The following is a 5630-nucleotide window of genomic DNA, read 5'->3' on the forward strand; positions in this document are numbered from 1 at the left end:
GAACTCTTTAAGTCATTACTTGCTAACTTTAACATTATACATTAGGTGCGGTTTGGATAGATTATAGCGTCTACGTTTTGGGAGAGACGTGTTTCAGTTTTTTTTTTTTTTTTTTCTCTGCACGCGTTTCAGCTGGGGGATAGAAGTTACCATTCACACTGTGCGGTTACTGTTTACATACTGTTCATGTACTATTTATCCACTTTTCAGTCACTTTTTCATTAAAAATTGGTCCCACAGTACTATTCACATATTTTAAAATTATTTTGTTACAATATTTTTAATTTTCAGTAAAAATAAATTATATCCAAATGGACTTATGTATATTACATTGAGCAAGAATATAAAATTTTGAGGGCGAGTAAAAAAGTAGAAATTTACAGTTTGTTGCTTCAACTTTCTGAGACCACGTAATTGTCCTGGCCTAAAAAAAGAAAGACACATAAGTCTTCCCTTCTATCCACTTAAAACACTATCTGAGCTCAATTCGCTGGATAACATTTGAAGAGGAGAGTTGTCTGAAAGGGGGAATCTTCTGCTACACTGCTGCGTTGCAACTCGGAGTTTTACAATGTTGTGCATCCAATTCCATGCTCCATTGCTTCCCTTACAATCACAGCTCAAACACAAGAAACATCCGAGGACACCTCAGCTGCTTTGGCTCTCTAGCTGTGAAGCTACACAGTTTTTTCCACACAGGCCAAACAACTTTTCTCTACTGGCTCCGAGGACCAACGCCATCCCCAATTCTCTTCTTCTCGCTGCCTCGTCCGAAGTCAAGCCCGGAGGAGACATATCGGTCCTGCTCCCAGTCAGGTTGGCCCTTTTCACTCTCCAATGCCCTCACCTCATAAGCAAAATATTCCAACATTAAACAGCCAGTAATTCAACCCATAAATGTCTTTGATATGTAGTTTAGTGTTCCACCGAGATTCATATTAGTGCATTTCAATTACAATTGTTCACTCTCTTTCACTTATCTGTCACAGTGCGGTACTTCTCTCTGCATACTTCCTAGCAAATTTCATCGTGCCGACATTCATCATGAAGGATTTAGGCTTTGACAAAGAAAGTGAAAAGCAGAAGGGTAATGATGATAATTCCAATTAAGATGATATCACCAGCACAACTAGCAGTCAAGTAAGCTCAGAAACTAAGGTGAGAGCATGAGGTTAAAAAAGAGGGGCATTCTTTCATGTGATATCTTAATTATAACTGTGATTGTAGTAATAATACCATCGCTTCAAAACATCTGTTCATGATTTACCACTCCCAATTTACTTTCATATTACTTGTAGACACATTTTTAAATACATGGGGTCCTATACGACATCGCAATCACAAAATTCAATTAACAAGTAGAACTAACTTTTAAGGACTCCCAAGAGCCATTCCATTTTCTCATTCCTTCTGTGTAATCAAACAAGAAATTCTTTCAAATGTTGCTAATGGTATCTAAAGTAGCAGGTTTTTCAAAATAATTTACAGTTACCTGCAATATCAAAGCATGTTGCTTAATCTGGAATATAACTCTTAACTAATAAATGAAGTTGTAATGAAATTTGTCAAATGCAATAACACACTATATTTTGAGTTTTGAGGAGAACAGAGGAGAAAATGATGGAGGAGATTGTGTTTATACACACACAATCTCAATAACATACATGATACATACATTTATGCTTGCATGTATGGAAAGTGTAGAGAGGTAATAAGATGAAGACTTTTTATTTAACACAGTATTTGCAATGACCATGTTTTGTTATCCCAACATTAATGTAAGTCTATGACCTTTTTATTACTTGTTTGCAAAGTTATATTTCACAATAATCACTCTTGTATATAGTTGTTGTTTTCTTTTTCTTTTTTTGTAACCTTTGGCAGCTTTTTTTTTGGGGGTGGGGGGGGGCATAATGCAGACCTTCTTTTATAATACTTTTCTTACCTATCCAAGAAAAAAAAAACACTGATTATTGCGTAAAATCCACTTTTGCATTTCTGTACTTCCATTTATAGAACTGTCCGTTAAAATACCATGGAAAGCACAAATGGTTTTAGCTTCTGTGACACATCCAAGACCTATATGACCAGTTCATCATTCTGCTGTCAAATGACACTTATAATGGCTAGCAAAAGTTTCTGGTCCAACCAAACTATTTCATATATATCAGTGTCTTGCAGTCTTATAAAACCTACCTGGCAAAGGTCATCAACTTTCTTACTCCAGAATCTGCCTTGACAGGTGGCAACAATGTAGTCTTTACACTCATAGAATAGCTTTGGCAAATTATTATTAGTGGACAGCATAGCTTCGGCAATTACAAATCCTAAACCAAGCTGAATATTTCAGAATAAAAGACATGATTAGCACAGCATAAAAGTGATAAATGAAGGCTGAATTTGCAAACAGTGTGTAAGAATAAATTGCTACCACTAATCTTGTTAATAATGTAGAGATGGTAATACCAAATTGCAGGATCATAGATCTGCTCAAACAAAATCAAGATGAAATATATATTTTATGGAAGGATGGATCTCAACCAGACAACAACAGGTGAATTGCCAATTATTCCTTTTTTTATTATTATTAAAAGGGCAAAACAAATATATATCCAAATTTAGCCAAGTACATCAATCAAAGTACTGGTTTTTAAGGAATGTCTGTTATGTAGAAAGACTATGATTGTGCATTTCTTCATCATCTATCAAAGTACCATATATTGAACTTGAAGCCCACAGAAACTGTTACTGGCTTCACTTTTATCATCCAAAAGATATTAAATTCACTAGAAAAAGGAGGGGGCAAAAGCCTTCAAAGGATCAGCGTTTCTCCTTATGCAGGCAAGGATTAAAGACTGCTCCAAGAGCTTCAAATTTTTTCCCTAATAAGTGTGACCCCTGCCTATGAACACTCCACCCATATACGTGCAGGACAGATATGAGGGTAATAGTTTTATTTTTCATACATGCCGAAGATTTAGTTATGCGTCTTGATCAATCTGACTATTCTTCATTGTCAAAACTGCTTATAGAACTCAAACATATTCTTGATGTTAAATTAAGAGCTTTAGAAAATATATATGTCATGACAATATTGGCTTGTATAAATTTTCCCCATGTTTCCATTCTGTTATCTTGCTCTACCAACACAAGTTAGTTTCAGTTTATTATGCCAATTCTTTATTTCTTTCTAACAATAAGTAAGTTGTAACACCACTTTGGCAGAATTTCTTACATATTTTATATGTAGCAAAATAGAGTAACCCTACAGAAAGGAACCATATGAAGCTGGTTCAACTTCATGCGTAAAATAGTATATTAAGCATACAGAAAGCTACCTTAGCTTCAAGATCATTTTTCACGTTCAGCAGGTACAGATTTTCATCATAAAACGGAACAGACATGGCTGAGTTTTCAACTTTTTCAGTATCTTCAATGCCTTTCCTCCCAAATTTAATGCTCCTGAATCTATCCTGCCAATCCTGCTTCGTTCCTGTCAGTGAAGGTGTCCACCTCAAGTTCTTCGATTCATTGGAAACCTATACATTATTATTATCCCATCAAAAATTTATAATAATAGCTACAAAAATACCAACTCACATGATATTACCACCTCCCAATTATGAGAATTGAACACTCTATAAATATGTAGAATGGATAACCTGCTTAATTGCTGTAAAAATGTACAATTGAGTTGGATTAATATGAGATGATAATCAGGAAACCAATCCTCATTGGATCTCAAATCAGGTACAAAAAGAGTGTACTGGAAATTTCAAACTCAGACAGGTTTCTGAAGTACGTTTATCATGGATACTGCCTATTTAGCTTGATGCATCATTTATAAATTTTAGACATATGAATTCTTAATAACTACATAATATATATGTGCTCGTGTGTGTGTACAATATACACTTAGATTTTTGTATATATAAACTCTGAGTCAGGTTACTAGCAAGACCTAGTCCACACTACTGTAGTGTGACAAGGGAACATGCTCGCTCCCCCAAGCCCAAGCATTGCCATTCACTTTAGTAGTCCTCAAAACTCTACTTAAAAAATATTCACTTAAATGGAGTCACTAACCTCTTTGGCCTTAAACTAACTGAGCAACCTGTAACAAGAAAATATTAAAAAACATTAATCACAGAGAAAATGAAGGCACACTTAAATGTATGAGCTAGTCACTAAGAGAGATAGAGAAAACAGCACTTAAGATTACCAGGTACAACAAGGTGACCAAAATTCCACACCTGTCCAGAGCCTCTCGGTTGAAGTAAAACCTGCTCTCATGATAAAAAGATAGAACATCTTATAAATCTTCTCAAAATTGAAAAGTAAACCCAAAAACTATTTAATACTAAACTGCACAAGGGAGGAAAAAAATAGAATAGCCCAAAAACCTAAACAAATCAACCATGGTGAACAATATATGATGAAATCAAATCACCCATTAATCAAAAATTGTTCACACCAAAACATTATACATTTTTTAAGTTACACCCGCACCCAGTGAGTTCTGTACCCACGACTTCACCCTCAATCTTAAGCTAATAAAAGGGGGAAAGGTAACATTTAAAACAGGTGCTCATTGGCCACACCAAACCAACAAATTCCAAGAACATTTCAGCATAAATTTGACTTTCTCCATATATGCAAGCAAACCCAAATTTCTTTTTCTATAAAGTGAACCATAGTAGAACTATAAACAAATAAAAAGGAAAACAAAGATCAGTACCTCTTTCTCTGCAATGGAGGAAACTCTAGAAGTAGACACCACAGGCTGGCTCGCCTGCAATGACTGTCTAAAAACCTGAAACAAAAGCACTTTGATTTTCAGAAATGAATCAAATTTAAGAAACAAATACTCAAATTTCCAAACTATAAAAACCACAAACAACAAGTTTTGAATAAACAAATGAGGGAAAGATTCATTTACCGAGGCAGACGAGCCGCAGGAAGCGACTCTTCGCCTTATAACACCTAACATCATTGTCACGTTGATCGCTGCTTTCATTGTCAACAAGTTGAACAATATCGATATGTAGCATAAACATAATCTGAATACAATTGAGCAGGGGTATTGAATAGTAGCTGTGAGTGCTGTTTGGCAGCCGAGAAAGTAAAGGAAAACGAATGAAACGGAGGAGTCAAAAGTTTGAATCTGAAAGCTTTGAAAATGAGAAAGCATACACCTTTTATAGTCTTTCAAGCATAACTATGACTATTTACGAATTTCGTAGTTTAATGGAGGTGATTTTTGCGATTTCAAAAAATCGTAACACAAGCAAAATCAATAACAAAAATCTGATTTGCTTTTTCTTTTTGCTTCGGTTTCTCATCAACCAAACAAAAAAAAGGAAGAAAAAGAGAGAGAGTATGAATGGATTATAGAGAATTGACAACGCCAACTCCCAAAAGAACCCGAAATTTCTTGCTCAAACCAGCCTGAATAACAACGCCAACTCCCGCTTCTTTCTTCTTCTTTTATTTATTTTTTTTAAAAATAAATAAAAGCGGCAATTCAACCCGAAGAAGAGAAAAGAAAAATCTACATTTTAAAAAGAGAAATGATATGGTATTTTAGAAAATGGTAAATTATTCTTTTAACCATTTTATGTTTTTTAATT

General features: G+C 34.7%; 2 long non-coding RNA genes across 2 annotated transcripts; one reads left to right on the plus strand and one right to left on the minus strand.

The window, feature by feature from the left end:
- The first annotated feature begins 445 nt into the window (after positions 1–445).
- Positions 446–1286, plus strand: LOC115954594. Its single transcript, XR_004083927.1, has 2 exons — positions 446–816; positions 990–1286. It is a non-coding gene; the product is annotated as an uncharacterized LOC115954594 (long non-coding RNA).
- A 936-nt stretch (positions 1287–2222) lies between these two features.
- Positions 2223–4814, minus strand: LOC115954595. The gene is made up of 5 exons (XR_004083928.1): positions 4739–4814; positions 4223–4283; positions 4087–4114; positions 3339–3539; positions 2223–2486 (listed from the first exon to the last, which is right to left on the minus strand). It is a non-coding gene; the product is annotated as an uncharacterized LOC115954595 (long non-coding RNA).
- Between the last annotated feature and the right edge of the window lie 816 nt (positions 4815–5630).

Source organism: Quercus lobata, chromosome 8 (genome assembly GCF_001633185.2).
Source record: "Quercus lobata isolate SW786 chromosome 8, ValleyOak3.0 Primary Assembly, whole genome shotgun sequence".
NCBI lineage: Eukaryota > Viridiplantae > Streptophyta > Magnoliopsida > Fagales > Fagaceae > Quercus > Quercus lobata.